This window comes from Myxine glutinosa, chromosome 3, assembly GCF_964187855.1.
Source record: "Myxine glutinosa chromosome 3, kmMyxGlut1.1, whole genome shotgun sequence".
NCBI classification, from domain to species: Eukaryota; Metazoa; Chordata; class Myxini; order Myxiniformes; family Myxinidae; genus Myxine; species Myxine glutinosa.
The window spans coordinates 134,110,104-134,125,996 of NC_136263.1; the positions used below are offsets into that span (position 1 = coordinate 134,110,104).

Consider the following 15,893-nt stretch of genomic DNA (forward strand, 5'->3'; position numbering starts at 1 on the left):
TTTCATGTCCAGTGCAAAATGACTCGATACTGCTAAGCATTAGTCACAACATTCATCTTTAATGCAGCGAATCTTTTCACTTAATTCCATTTGATGTTGTACCATAATCACTAATAACATTTTTAGATAAAACGAGAATATAAGGCCTGTCGACACACGGACGCACACCGAACTCCTTTTATATATTAGACAAGCAAGGTACCCATGCTATGTACTGGTGGAAAGCCAAAAGCATCAAACAATGTGGAAACTGAATGCTAAATCATGGAACCAATAAATTCCACATTCCTGTGCCACCTTCAGTCAAACATCAGGCATTGACAGCACGTTCGTGAAGGACTTGGGCAAAAAACGTAACCTGTCTGAATGGTCCATGCCCAGTCAATGGTGAATCTGCATATGATCCACCACACGGTAACCCGGGTTGCCCCATGATTTAAAAAATCATTTTACATAATTAATTAATTTGTATACATGTTTATTTTGTATACATGTCACTTCCGTTTCCGGTCTTGCCGGCGAGGTTTCGTTTATTCGCAGCTGTCCACGCTCTCCATCGAAATCGAAGTTAAGAAATTGTTCCCATTTGTATTTTCGTTAAAACTGTATTTATTTTATGGTGTGTGTACCTATAGTGTGTCCCTAGGAAGATTCTCAGTGTAAATCTTTCATACCTGTATAGAAAATCGTGTTAATTCGTGTCGTGTCTTTTGAGGCCTTGTCGGCTACCGTTGTCCTACCTTGAGGCTTTGTTTTTCTCTCAGCGGTCCGTCGTTTGTGCTCCAATAACTTTCGTTCTCTGTTTTTCCTCGTCTTTTCACCCCATACCATACTTCCTTGTTTAAAATCTCAACTCAAAAAAACAAACAAACAAACAAAAAAAAACATTTCCTTCTCTGTTCTTATTCGTTGTTCTTATTCATTGTTCTTATTCATTCGTTCGTTCTTTGACCACGTGTTTCTCCCCCATTTCCTCAGATAGTTTTCACTGTGAAACTTTAAAATGTTTAAACTTTCCCCTGAAGTACTGTATTCTGTCGTATATTATAACACCTTTTTCTTCTTCTTCTTTAAAAGGTTGCTTTCGACTTGCTCACAAAATCTATTCATCCCCCAAAAAAATTCCATCTCTTACAGTGCCTCTTTTATACATTCCCTAAACTCACCTGCACTCCAGCCCCCATCCAGCGTCCTCAAACGTATTTTAAACTCGAAGGTCACAAGAAACTCATTTTGCAATAATTGTTCGTTTCCCATTAATCGTACACTTTCCAAAATCCAATCTCACCCCTCCCCTCCAAATCTTCCACAGCACCCCTCCCCTTCAAAACCTCCCCATCACCCCTCCCCTCCAAATCTTCCCCATCACCCATCCCTTTAAAATCTAACCCCCTTGCCCCTCCCCTCCAAATCCTCCCCATCACCCATCCCTTTCAAATCTCCCCCCTTGCCCCTTCCCTCCTAAACTCCCCCCACACCCCTCCCCTCCAAGACTCCCCCTCACCCCTCCCCTCCTAGACTCCCCCCTCACCCCTCCCCTCCAAATCTCCCCCATCTCCCATCCCTTTCAAATCCCTCCCCTTGTCCCTTCCCTCCTAAACTCCCCCCTAACCCCTCCCCTCATAAACTCCCCCCCTTGCCCCTCCCCTTCAAATCTCCCCACCCTAATTGCTTCTCCATTTCCCCCCTCTCACCCCTCCTCCTCAAAGCGTCCTCCCCGCTTCTTCCCCCTTCCAACTCTCACCTCCATCTCCCCAAACCTCCTACTTCGCTCTTCCCCTTCCTCAAATAACACCTCATTGTGCCTCACCCAATCACCATCAAACCTTTTGTCTGCCTCATCCTTCCCTTTCTCCGAGCTATTCTGAAATCTCTGACACACCTTCAACAGCTCTCCCTACCTCTTCCTCCTCTTCCACATCTTACCCTACCCCTCCTCCCCCCTGTTCTATATCCGATGCTCCCCCTTCCTCTTCATTAACGGTATGGACCTCAAACATCCGGGGCCTTCGTTCAAACTTAACTGATCTCTCCATACAGGTTGCCTCTGACAAACCAGACGTGATCTGCTTAACAGAAACTTTCCTCCTTCATGATGTCTCCGATTCCTTAGTATCTCTCCCGGGTTACTCCCTCCTCCGGTATGATAGACCTGAGCCTCGTCCTGGAGGTGGGGTTGCTATCTTTATCAAAAACTCTTTCTCACTCGCCGTGCACTGCTCTCTCTCCACCTCACCCCCAGAAATACCTCTGGCTACGGCTTGCCCTTCGCTCCCACCTCTTGTTCATATGTGTGTTGTACCGTCCACCAAACAGTGATGACTCCATCTACATCTCGCTGTCTGATAATATGGACCAACTTCTATCTACTCATCCCAACTCTCTCTTCCTCATATGTGGTGATTTCAATTGTCACCATGCCAGTTGGCTGGGTATGGGTACCTCTCTCACCAGCCATGGCTCCTCAGCAAAGGACTTCTGCGACTCACTGGGACTGACACAATCTGTCAATTTCCCAATCCGGATCTCAGTCAACGGAGCATCTTCTCTTCTGACTTGGTTATGACTAACTTCCCTGAAAATGTCTGCTGCTCTTCTTCTGCTCCAATCGGCTCATCTGATCATGTGCTTGTTAAAGTGGACATCTCTCTGACCATTCTCAGGGAGCCTCCTCAGCGTCGACGAGTCTGGCATTTCACTCAGGCCAACTGGCTCGGTCTTCAAGCAGCCATCAATCATCTGGACTGGTCTCCCATCTCTACCACCTCTGACATCAACTCATCCTGGGAATTCTTCCAAAGTAAATTGCTCTCTCTCATGCACAGATTTATCCCATCTCGTCTTCAGTTGTCATACCCATCCTCCCGTCCATGGTACATGGAATCTTGTGGTGAGGCTGTTGCCCAGAAACAACTTGCCTTCCTCTCCTGGAAAGCAAATCCAACGGAAGGAAATCTCATTTCCTTTCACAAAGCCAGAAACAAGTGTGTGTCCACCCTCAGGAGAGCCAGGAAACAATATCTCTCCATTCTCAAGACCGAACTCTCTTCTCTGTCTCCCTCTTCCAAATCTTGGTGGCGTCTGGTCAAATCTGTTTCTGGTGTTTGTTCCCCCTCCATCCCCTCCCTTACCTCAAACGGCTACACAGCTGACTCCGCACGTGAAAAACCTGAATGCCTCAACTCTGTGTTTGCCTCTAAATCTTGTGTCCCAAACCCATCCCTCTCTGTACCCACCGTACCCAGTCGTGCCCAGCTGCTCCTGGACTCTGTGTCCTTTCTTCCTGACAAGGTGGAAAAGTTTCTGTCAACCCTCGACTCTGATTCTGCAACTGGACCTGACGGCATCAGCCCACGGGTTCTAAAATCCTGTTCTCCCGCTCTTGCACTCCCTCTCTCTGTTCTCTTCACCCTCTCTTTTGCTCAAGGTCAACTGCCACCTGCTTGGAAATCAGCCAACATCACCGCTTTGCACAAAAAAGGTGCAAAAACAGATCCTAGCAACTACAGACCAATCAGCCTTCTCCCAATTATCAGCAAAGTCATGGAATCCATCATTGCTTCGGAGATGAAATCTTTCCTTTTCTCCAATGGCTTGATCTCTGATCATCAATTTGGTTTCAGACCAGGTCACTCTACTCTGGACATGCTGCTTCTGCTGTCTCAACAATGGATGGAGGTCCTCAATGCCAAACAGGAAATTAGAGCTGTCTCCCTCGACATATCACGTGCCTTCGATACGGTCTGGCACCCCGCTCTGCTCACCAAACTCTCCTCCTTTGGTATCCATGGAAATCTCCACGCATGGCTGGCGGACTTCCTCTCTAGTCGTAGTCAACGTGTTGCCCTGAATGGGTTTCTCTCATCTCCTCTTCCTGCTCAGGCTGGAGTTCCCCAAGGCAGTATTCTGGGCCCTGTGCTTTTTCTGGTCTTCATCAATGATCTCTCCGACTCTCTTGAAAATCCTCTCTATCTCTTTGCTGATGACTCCACTCTTTGCCGCTCCATTCCTCATCCCTCAGATCGGCAGTCTGCAGCCTCCTCACTCTCTGCAGACCCCGACAAAATCACTGACTGGGCAAAGAAGTGGAACATGTCTTTCAATCCTGACAAATCTCACTCTCTTACGATGTCTCTCCGAAAAGACCGACTGGACAACCCTCCCATCCACTTTCTGAATAATCCTCTCCAAGAAGTTCTGTCACTCAAGCTTTTGGGTCTCACTATCTGCCATGATCTTTCCTGGGAAAACTACATTTCAAATCTGGCCTCCAAAGCCAGTCGCCGACTGGGCATCCTCCGTCGTGCGAAGTTCTTCCTTGGCACACCTGAGCTCCTCACCACATACAAGGCTTTCATCCGCAGCTCAATGGAATACTGCTCTCCCCTCTGGGCTGGTGCTCCTGCCTCACACCTAGCTCGTCTTCACGCTGTTGAAACCAAAGCGTTCAGAATCATTGGAATCTCCCGTGATGAAGCTACCTCCGAGGGCCTTTCACTTACTCACCGCAGGCAGGTTGGTGGTCTTTCTGTCTTCTACCGACTCCTCTCCGGCCTTGCTCCTCCAGCTCTCTCTGGGCTCTGTCCCCTAAATATTCCTAAAGGTCGCACAAGATCTGCCTGCAACCCTCTTATGGTTAAACTGCCAAAATCAAGACTCATTGCTCACCTTCACTCTTTCATTCCTCTTTTCTCCCGCCTCTGTAACAAACTCCCCCACTCCCTTCAATCCCACTCCTCCTTCCAGGTCTTTAAAACAGCTGTTCACCACCATCTCTTATCTTCCCCCATCCAAAACCTTGATCTGTTCTACCCCCGCTAATTTCACCCCAAATCCACTTTTTTTGAAATACCAACTTCTTTCCTGGAAGTCCTTGGTGTCCTTGTGTTTATACTTCTCCCACCCCCCCACCCCCCTTCCCACGCCGCCTCCCCCGAAGCCCTCCTACTCCCACACATTCCCAATGTCCCTCACAAATGTTGTGTTTATGTGCTGCCCCTTCTTTCCCCATCTTGTCTACCGCTCCCCTTTTTATATACTTTGTTTGTCTGTTTGATTTGTTTGTGTAATAAATGTTAGCTCTTTCACGAGCCTCGATTATGTATACAAAAAAAAAAAAAAAATCTATTTTAGGGGGAGTGTAACCCGGATTTGCGTGATAGGAAAATCCTTTGTGCAACACAATCACACAAACAAAAATTTTTTGTGTGTGTTTGTGTTTTTGTGACAAAAAATCATTTTTACCCAATTAATTAATCTATTTTAGGGGGTGTAACCCGGGTTCGTGTGATAGGAAAATCCTTTGTGTCCTTTGTGTCACAAAGGATTTTCCTCTCATGCGAACCCGGGTTACACTCCCCCTAAAATAGATTAATTAATTATGTAAAATGATTTTTTTTAAATCACGGGGCAACCCGGGTTACCGTGTGGTGGATCATATGGTGAAACCACGAATGTCACAGTTAGAAAATAGAAACCTTCACGTCATTTCCTCATTCATATTTAAACTCAAAATCTCGATTTTCATTCCAAACAGCATCAGTCCAATCATACATTAATACTATAACAAAATACTGTGTTAAATGACAATTGTATTGCGATATTATCAAAGCAGCCCATTGTCATCATCTGTTCACTTCCTGATTCGGGAACAGCTCGATATCGAGTCAATTTCAAAAACATAATTTTATTGAGGAGTTTATGAAACCTCCAACCTACCTGAGAACATCCCCTGGGCCCCCAAAACGTTCCACAGAAGGATTGGCGAGGCTCGCTCCAAAACTGAGGGAGTAGTTTGGGGACAGACAGACAAACAGACACTCGGCTTGATTGGCCTGATTGGCGCTTGGCCTCAGGCCTGATAGGCCTGATCCCCTCCCCCTCCCTTCCCCCTCCACCCTACCCCCTCCCCTTCTCCCCTCCCCCTCCCCCTCCCTTTTCCCCCTCCCCCTCCCACCCCTCTCCTCTCCCATCCCTCCCCCCTCCCCCTCCCCCTACCCCCTCCCCCTCCCCCCTCCCCCTCCCCCCTCTTCTCCCTCACGTTTATACATGGAATGCCGGGTACTTCCCCCCCCTCTTCTCCCCTCCCCCCCTCTCCTCCCCTCCCCCCCTCTCCTCCCCTCCCCCCCTCTCCTCCACCCCTCTCCTCCCCTCCCCCCCTCTCCTCCACTCCCCCCCCCCCGTTCCCCTCCTCTCCTCTTCCCCCTCCCCTCCCCTCCCCCGCCCGGCAATGCCGGGTACTTCTGCTAGTACTTCTGCCAGGTACTTCTGACACACGTTTTTGTCCCCCGTCGCACAGCGGAGCGAAAGGGGGACTATGGTTTTCCAGTCCGTCCGTCCGTCCGTCTGTCCGTGCGTGCGTGCGTGCGTAAGCGAAGGACCGCATTCAAATTTGATGTGCGGGTGCAACCCACGTCAAAATCCAAGATGGCCACCACCATGTATGTCTGATGCCATGTATGTCTGAACCTTGTGAGATGAATATCTTGAAAAATAAGCGAATTACCAACTTCTAATCTGGTGTGTGGGTGTATCTCGGCATCAGGAAGAACGCTCTTGAAAATTGGGTCGCCACGTCAAAATACAAGATGGCCGCCACCATATATATGTCTGAACCTTGTGAGCGAAATATCTCGAAAAATAAGCGAAGTCCCAACTTCTAATCTGGTGTGTGGCTGTACCTAAGCACAAGGAAGAACGCCGTTTAAAATTGGGTCGCCACGTCAAAATCCAAGATGGCCGCCACCATATATATGTCTGAACATTGTGAGCGAAATATCTTGAAAAATAAGCGAAGTACCAACTTCTAATCTGGTGTGTAGGTGTATCTCGGCATAAGGAAGAACGCTGTGTAAAATTGGGTCGCCACGTCAAAATCCAAGATGGCCGCCGCCATGTATGTCTGAACCTTGTGAGCGAAATATCTTGAAAAATAAGCGAAGTACCAACTTCTAATCTGGTGTGTGGGTGTATCTAGGCATAAGGAAGAACGCTCTTGAAAATTGGGTTGCCACGTCAAAATCCAAGATGGCCACCACCATATATATGTCTGAACCTTGTGAGCGAAATATCTTGAAAAATAAGCGAAGTACCAACTTCTAATCTGGTGTGTGGGTGTATCGAGGCAAAAGCAAGAACGCTGTGTAAAATTGGGTCGCCACGTCAAAATCCAAGATGTTCGCCGCCATGTATGTCTGAACCTTGTGAGATGAATATCTTGAAAAATAAGCGAAGTACCAACTACTAATTTGGTGTGTGGATGTATCTCGGCATCAGGAAGAACGCTGTTGAAAATTGGGTCGCCACGTCAAAATCCAAGATGACCGCCGCCATGTATGTCTGAACCTTGTGAGATGAATATCTTGAATAATAAGCGAAGTACCAACTTCTAATTTGGTGTGTGGGTGTATCTCGGCATAAGGAAGAAAGCTCTTGAAAATTGGGTCGCCACGTCAAAATCCAAGATGGCCACCACCATATATATGTCTGAACCTTGTGAGTGAAATATCTTGAAAAATAAGCAAAGTACCAACTTCTAATCTGGTGTTTGGGTGTATCTAGGCACAAGGAAGAAGGCTATTGAAAATTGGGTCACCACGTCAAAATCCAAGATGGCCGCCTCCATGTATGTCTGAACCTTGTGAGCGAAATATCATATCATAGCATATTTTCTGCGTCTTCCACTTTGTCAACTCACATCACTTCACCGACGGGGGACCTAGGCGTAACGCTTGTATAATATAGATTCTCATGAAAATACAATTTTATATGAATAACCGACACCCCAAAAAATTAATTCCAGCAAAAATTAACAAGCTCAACTGGAAATTTGGTGTACTGGAAAGCAGTGTTTTGTTGATCTGTAAGAGAGCCATCATATGTGGTGTTTAATTTAGCGTAGCAGATGACTTTGAACTTGCATGAAACAATATCATGAACGACATGCCATGTTGAATTTAATGTACAGGATGACCCCAAAAAGGTTGGGCCTGGGAAAAATATAACTTTCACAGTTTTCATTCATTCTCTTTCATTTGTCACGAGGTCTAAACTGAGATAAGGGAGAGTGTATTTGCCAAGTTTCCTGAATCTGAGGCATTCAAACACCATGTTCGGGCCAAATTCGCTCTTGCAGACAAGGCGCTTGTTCTGCGCACAGTTTTTAACAACGAAAGCACCCAGCAAGTCTCATTGTTTGTGAAAAAATTTCGACAGCATATCACAGGCTTTGATATGAATTCACCAAACAGAGGAGGTCACTCTGGCTGACAAATCAGGAAGGTCTCCTGAGAATATTGCTGACTCGTTCGCCTGCAGTCCCAATAAATCTCTGGCACCTCTGTCAAGAGCTCAACATCAGCAAAGAAAGCTGGAGCAGAATTCTGATAACAGTACATACAAGTGATCAATAACTTTGCTTGACGTGTGCCCTCTGCATTGGGATAAATGGCACCAATTTGGAGCATATCAGCAAGCATTGACATCAACAATTTAATTGTGAAACTGTCAGATAAGTTATTAAACTTTTCCAAGAGCCCACTTTTTGGCTCACTCTGTACCTAACAACTCTGAGTGATTTGTGACATCTATCTGATAGGCTCGTTAGTGACTCTCAAGTTTTCAGCGAGTCATTAGCTTCTGGTAATTCTCAAGCGGTTTATTGTGCTGCAATGCACATGTTATTTTCTGTGGAAAAGGTGCGGCTTGTACACAAGTGATTACAGTATTCCCCCCTCCCCAGGAAATATAATTTTAAAATAATTTCGATGCATGCCTATTGCCTAAATCATACACCATCTGACATGTGACATCAAAATTTTATTGTTTTTATTCACTGTGGCACTCTTGTTCAAGTTCAAATAAATAAACAAATAAAAACAACCAGGAAAAGAGATCAATCCATTTTAAAATGTAAAAATGTATGCAGATGAAAAACACACCTTCTCACATCTGCAAGACTTTTTGGATTGTTGATGAAAGTCTTATTGCGGTCACCGATCCGATAACCACCCTTGTTGAGAAGGCGAAACTAACTAACCAGATGACACCGTTTCTTTGGAGTTTTTCATCAAATAATCTCTTGGTACTTGAGTGCAGCTCACATCGGGTTTAATACGTGACTAATGAAGTTAAGTTTTTTTACAAAAGTTTGAAGCCTTCTCTCTGTTTATTATTTTTGAGAAATTGGCAATGACTTCGGTGAGCTACCCTATAATATGTAAATGATCAGTAAGTCCTTGTACTGATTTAAGAATTCATTGAAAAACGATAATTTCTGGCAGGACAACCTCATGATGACCTATAAGAGTATTTAGAAAAAAATACTTTCCAGCAAGAATTCTATTAAAAACATCCTTAAACTAGTATGGCACTCAGTAGAGCGCATACCTCCACCATGCTGATTAGTTTACATTTTGTATCCCACTGATAGGCCTGATCTGGATTCGAATCTTCACCAAAATCGAATCGATTTGTCCTTGTCAAACACTCAACGTGTCCACCACGTTTCGTCAAAATCTGTCCCCAACCTTTTGAGATATTGTGCATAAATATATGTATATATATTGTCGCATGAATGCCCTCGGTTAAGACCGTGGGATCGCGGATAGCCTGAATGAGGTTTAACTCCGAGGCGACGATCAATTGCGGATTTGACTATGCAAGCATGGGAGGAAGAAGGAAGAGGAAGAAGCGGCGAGCTCTTACCTCACGCCCCGCACGCGCCAGCGTCTTCGACCTGCAAATTAATAACTCAAACGAACGTGGAGGTAAAATGTACAAAAATAAACAGGTTTATTACACGGAACCCGATACAAAGGAAACGCGACGGAAGCAACTAATTCGAAATTGGGACGTCCCCACGCAGATTTGAAATACGAGACAAAGGGAGAATGAATAAAATAAATGTCTCGTCGTGTATTTGTGACTGCGAGCTTATCTCTGTCTGGCGGTGTCAGGGATCGTCTGGCTCGAGCGCGTCGTCCGACGCAGCTCCGGTTGGTGCGAAGTGCCTGGTCCTTGGTGCGGAGCGGCCCTCGGCGCGCCCGCTCGTCAGCGCTCCAACGCAAGCCCCGCTCGTCGTTCGTCGTCCGCACACCAGCGCAAGGAAGAGAATCGACGGAGTTCCTTCTCTCCACCGTCTTTCGAACTGCTCGTTCCTCCACCAAGTCCGAAGCAAGAGAAGGCCCAGTGCGAAGGGACAGTCAGGAGCAAAAGGCCAAGGGAAGGGAAGAGAAGAGAGGGAAGAGAGGGAAGAGAGAGAGAGAGAGAGAGAGAGAGAGAGAGAGAGAGAGAGAGAGAGAGAGAGAGAGAGAGAGAGAGAGAGAGAAGAGAAAGAGAAAGAGAAAGAGAAAGAAAGAGAAAATGCCGGCGAGCGAGTCGTTTTGTCACTAGCGGTGTGACGTCAGCCCTCCTCTCTCCCAACCAGTGCCTCGTTTCTTGATGGTCTTTCGCGCCTTCTGACGTCACCGGCGCTTGTCCTTCAATCAGCGACCTGCTTCTAAGTAGTGGTTTTGCACCTTCCGCACTGATTGGCCGAATGTTCGCGCCTTCTGCACTGATTGGCCGAATGTTCGTGCCTTCTGCACTGATTGGCCGAGGTGTCATCGGTCAGTGGCCAATCAGTGTGCCGCTCCTTCACCTTTCTTACCCCCCAATCACGGGGAAGCTTTTTGTCCCTTCCCCGACCAATCACATGTTCTCCTGGGCGTGGCTCCCAGCCTGCCTGGCACGATGTTTGTCACCATGGTGGCGTACTGCGCGGCTGCTGCCTGTTGGCTCTTCCAAAGTCATTGTGGCGGCGGGGAAATTATTTAATGTGTGGTGCGCTAATGGGCCTATCTAATGTCTATGGGATGTATTGCCATCAGGGACACTGGGATGCTCACAGAGGGAACGACACACAATGGAGTTAGCACATTCCCTAATTCTACTTAACATGCCCCGCCCCCTCGTGGCGGGGACGAAGATACGCACTTATTCCGACATACGGGCCACACAGAACTTATTACACGTGAGGTTCCCTATCACGACAGCCGGACACCTACCTATGCAGATCTACCTGGTTGTAGATATTCCTCTACCCCTAATTTTCATAACAATATGTATATATATATATATACATACATGTATATATTGTTGCGGATCTCAACGTCGGCCTTTCCCCTTACCAAGGGGGGATTAGTCCCCTTGTCTTTTACTAGCCGACGTGATCCGGGGCTATGACGTTCCTTCCGGTCAGCGTTGGGTAGGGTCGTAGGCCGAATTCCTAATACCTAATTACCAACGCCTCCCAGGAAGCAAGGAAATAACCCCGCCCGAATCACGGTTGTAGTGGAAACGCCGAGCGATAGCGAGCCGTGATCCGAGCTATTAACAGGAACTAAACCTGATCTGAGCGGTTCCGAATCGTGCCACGCTTACCCAATGGAGGAAAGGACTGATACGGCCGAATCAGGAAAGACAGGAAGAACATATTGGTTTATTTACACTTTGTACAGGAAGGAGAAGAAGAACACACAGTGAAGCTTATACAGTCTTGTACTTATCCTCTGGACACGGGCCCGTTTCACTCTCAGACACACTCACACGGGGATGTAGAAGGTCAGGGTGATGGTCCAGGGATGATGGCATCCAGGCAGTCGCTCCGGTCCCCGACTCGTACCGTGAAGGAGATGGTCAGGGTAGCAGAAGCTCCCCGCGGGTCGTTTACGCGGAGCGGACAATTACTGGGCGAAAGGCAAGGCTGGCTGGCGGTTACTGGCGACCACGGTCACGTACGTATTAGATGCACTGGCGCTATATGCACTCCAAATACCACTCAATAGGCGCTCCCTAATGCAAGTTCAATAGCATACGTGCTCTTTCAAAGCGCGTATCCGCTGCAGTCCTCTTCCAATGCGCTTTCCTCACGAGGCCTTTATCACGCGCGCTGTTGCGTCAATCCTGGACAGTCCTTTCCAAAGCCAACCTTCCCCAGCGAGTCCTCCTGGTAAAGCGCAATTCTTTCAAGTCCTTTTAGCACAGTCACGTCGCATAAGTCCTTCAAGTCCTCTTGCACGAGCGCTGTTGCGTAAGTCCTCTTGCTCATCAGTCCTTCTTGTAAGTCCTGTTACAAAGCTCCTCGCTCATCAGTCCTTTTACAGCGAGTGCAGTTGCGTCAGTCCTCTTGCACGAGCGCTGTTGCGTAAGTCCTGTGGAAGGGCTTTGTGCGCGTGTTTATATAGCGCCGCCCAGCGAACCCTCTGGAACTTGCCAGCCGCGCCCTTACCACGCCCCTTAAGCCATTTCACCCGAGCCCTGGTTGGTTGTTGGCTCTTAACGTCTCGCTGCCGCTCCCCGACCTCAACGCCGGCTCCACCCTCTCTCAGGCCTACCTCGTGGCATTTGGCTGCTTTCGAGCGAAAACCCTTGCCAGCAGCAAACGCTGCTGGCAAAGGAGGTGGATTAGCCGAATCAGCGCGCGGGATGGATGCTGCCCAAAGAGGTAGATTTGGAGGGTGGGCCGCAAAATGAACGGGACCTAAGCTTATTTATTTTACACAACGCAGGTATCACTAATGGAAATGGCCTTATCCTGACACATACTATGACATAACTAATGTTCTCAGGTGGCCTACATGTTGCTTGTGGACGAACTATGGGGGCAAACCTTTAACCTTTAATGATCAATATGTACACTCTCAAAACCGCAACAATATATATATATATACACAAAGAATTAAGTTAAGCACCCCCCCCCGTTTTTTTACAACCTCGCACATTACAAGTTTGTTGTCGTCAAAACAGTGTAATATACCCATGTTATTGCTATATTTTCTGGAGAAGTGATATTATGGTCACATAAAAACATAACAATCATGCCGTTTTCAATATTTTATTCTGAATAATTTAAGGTGAAAATTTTTGGGAATTTTAGGCATATTTTCACCTCAATTTAAGTATGGAGCTATAGGTCCATCACGGACAGTGTGGATGACGTTTATGTTTTCTAACGTACAGTCATTGTTCTGAGAAGACCTCTAGCGATCTTTGCGTCAATAACGTGTGTAGGACCCACGTGATCGGATCACTGACTCAACCCTACGTCTCATAGACCCTGTAAGCCGTCGTATGCGTTGCTGTGGCAGGTTGTTCCATTCCCGATGTAATGCACGTTCCAATTCATCCAGATTGGCTATTGGAGGGACCATCTTCGCAATTTGTCGTCCCAACATGTCCCGAACGTGCATTACATCGGGAATGGAACAACCTGCCACAGCAACGCATACGACGGCTTACAGGGTCTATGAGACGTAGGGTTGAGTCAGTGATCCGATCACGTGGGTCCTACACACGTTATTGACGCAAAGATCGCTAGAGGTCTTCTCAGAACAATGACTGTACGTTAGAAAACATAAACGTCATCCACACTGTCCGTGATGGACCTATAGCTCCATACTTAAATTGAGGTGAAAATATGCCTAAAATTCCCAAAAAATTTCACCTTAAATTATTCAGAATAAAATATTGAACACGGCATGATTGTTATGTTTTTATGTGACCATAATATCACTTCTCCAGAAAATATAGCAATAACATGGGTATATTACACTGTTTTGACGACAACAAACTTGTAATGTGCGAGGTTGTAAAAAAACGGGGGGGGTGCTTAACTTAATTCTTTGTGTATATATATATATATATATATATATATATATATATATATATACACACACACACACACACACACACACACACACACACACACACACACACACACACACACACACACACACACACACACACACACACACACACACATACACAGACTTGGCATTTAATATGGAATTTTTTTTTTTTCTTGACGGGTTTACTTTCTTAACTCAGTATATCAATCTGGTGAGTTTCTTTTACACTTTGGTGATTTATTTGTTAAAAGAACCATGTCACTGATTGTCTGTCGCAGCAAGAAGTCAACAACAGGATTACATCACAGGTGGCGTGGCAAAATGTACGGACAGGTGCATTTGACGATTGGCTTCACAGTCGGGTATACAAGGGTTGTTGCATTCTGTATTAGTGGAAAACAACTGCTGCACGTCTCCAAAAATTATTGCCACTTCCTCTGGAGATGGTCCGTCAACTCGACAATGCTGTTTGTCATGGAGTGGTGGCTTTACGAAATTACGGCATGAAACAGCGTGCTATTGCTCGGCAGTATGGCATCACTCAAGGTCAGGTGTCAAAGATCCTGAAACGAAATGCTCAGAGGGGTGTCCCTACTCCAATGCCGAGGCCAGGACGTCCCCGCAGAACCACAAGGAGGGATGATCGCCAGCTGCACCGGTTAGTCCGCAATGGCCGTACCAAGTCAGCTAATCGGCTTAGGGCTGAGTGGCAGCAACTGACAAATGTGCCTGTATCCAGAATGCTAGTCAACCAATGACTGGTTCAAGCAGGCTTTCATGCCAGGCGTCCCCTGAGAAAGCCACGCCTGACCAGACAACACCGCCAGTGCCGATTGCAGTGGGCCAGAGAGCACCGTCAATGGCAGCCAGGACACTGGAATCACGTGATCTTTAGTGACGAGTCGAGATTTCTGGTCTATCGTCAAGATGGCTGCGTCCGAGTGCGCAGACAAGTGCATGAAGCCGACAACAAAGATTGTATAGTGCCAAGAGTCCAAGCTGGAGGTGGTGGGGTGACCGTTTGGGCTGCTTTTCATGCAGGGGGCAAAACTGACCTGGTTGTTCTGAATGGAAACCTGAACCAGTTCAAGTACAGGGCTATTCTGGAAGAAACATTGCTTCCATTTGCTCGTGCAGCCTTTCGAGGAAACTTTGTCTTCCAAGATGACAATGCACGGCCTCATCGTGCTCGCATGATCCAACACTTTCTTGCTGACCATGGTGTAGAGCATATGGAGTGGCCTGCCATGTCCCCGGATATGAATCCGATAGAGAACTTGTGGGCAGAATTAACGCGTCAAATCGACCACTTGGACCAGCAGCCGACCTCTGTACGTGAATTGCAGCAGGCTATTGTCGCTGCATGGTAAGCGATTCCTGTCCAAACCTTGGCAAATCTCGTGAACAGCATGCCTTAACGTGTACGTGCTCTCCTGAATGCTCGTGGGGGTTACACAAAGTACTGAACTGTAATTTTACTGTCCATAATCCCAGTCGTAATTTAACTTTTGTTTTTGTTAAAAAAAAATTTTAGGCTAATGTGCAAAACAAAGAGATACTTCTGGAAAACGTACAGAAGTTTAACACAGTACTGTCCATGAATTGAGTTCGATATCAGTTTACATCACTTTCAAGGATCAATTTATTTGTTTTGAAATGTCAAATGTGGTTTTTGTTTCTTTTAAAGGTTACATTAACAAAATCTAGAATAATTTAAACATAATTCCAATGAACTTTTGGTTCTAAGACATCTTGAAAAGTAAGTTCACCCCCACAAAAAAAATATTCCATATTAAATGCCAAGTCTGTAGATATATATATATATATATATGTATATATATATATATATATATATATATATATATATATATATATATATATATATATATAAATATATATATATATATATATATATATATATATATATATATATATATATATATATATATATATATACAGTCATCCCTCGCTATATCGCGGTTCACTTTTCGCGGATTCGGTACATCGCGGTTTTTTCTCGCTAGTATATGTAAAATTATATCGCGGATTTTTCGCGATATCGCGGGATTTTGCGGTATAAATGTATTTTTATATACTATTATTTTAAATATTTTTGTGGTAAAATAAGCATTTTCTAGCCTAAAAAATTAAAAAACGTAAAGAAATAAGAAAAATACAGTATTTAAAACATATTACAAGAAATAAAATACTGTACATAGTGTACAG

The 15,893-nt window shown here is 45.8% G+C and overlaps 1 protein-coding gene across 4 annotated transcripts in view; it reads left to right on the forward strand.

The window, feature by feature from the left end:
- The window catches only part of PKMYT1 (protein kinase, membrane associated tyrosine/threonine 1), a 169,077-nt gene that overhangs the window by 27,079 nt on the left and 126,105 nt on the right, over positions 1–15,893 (forward strand). The window lies entirely within an intron of this gene.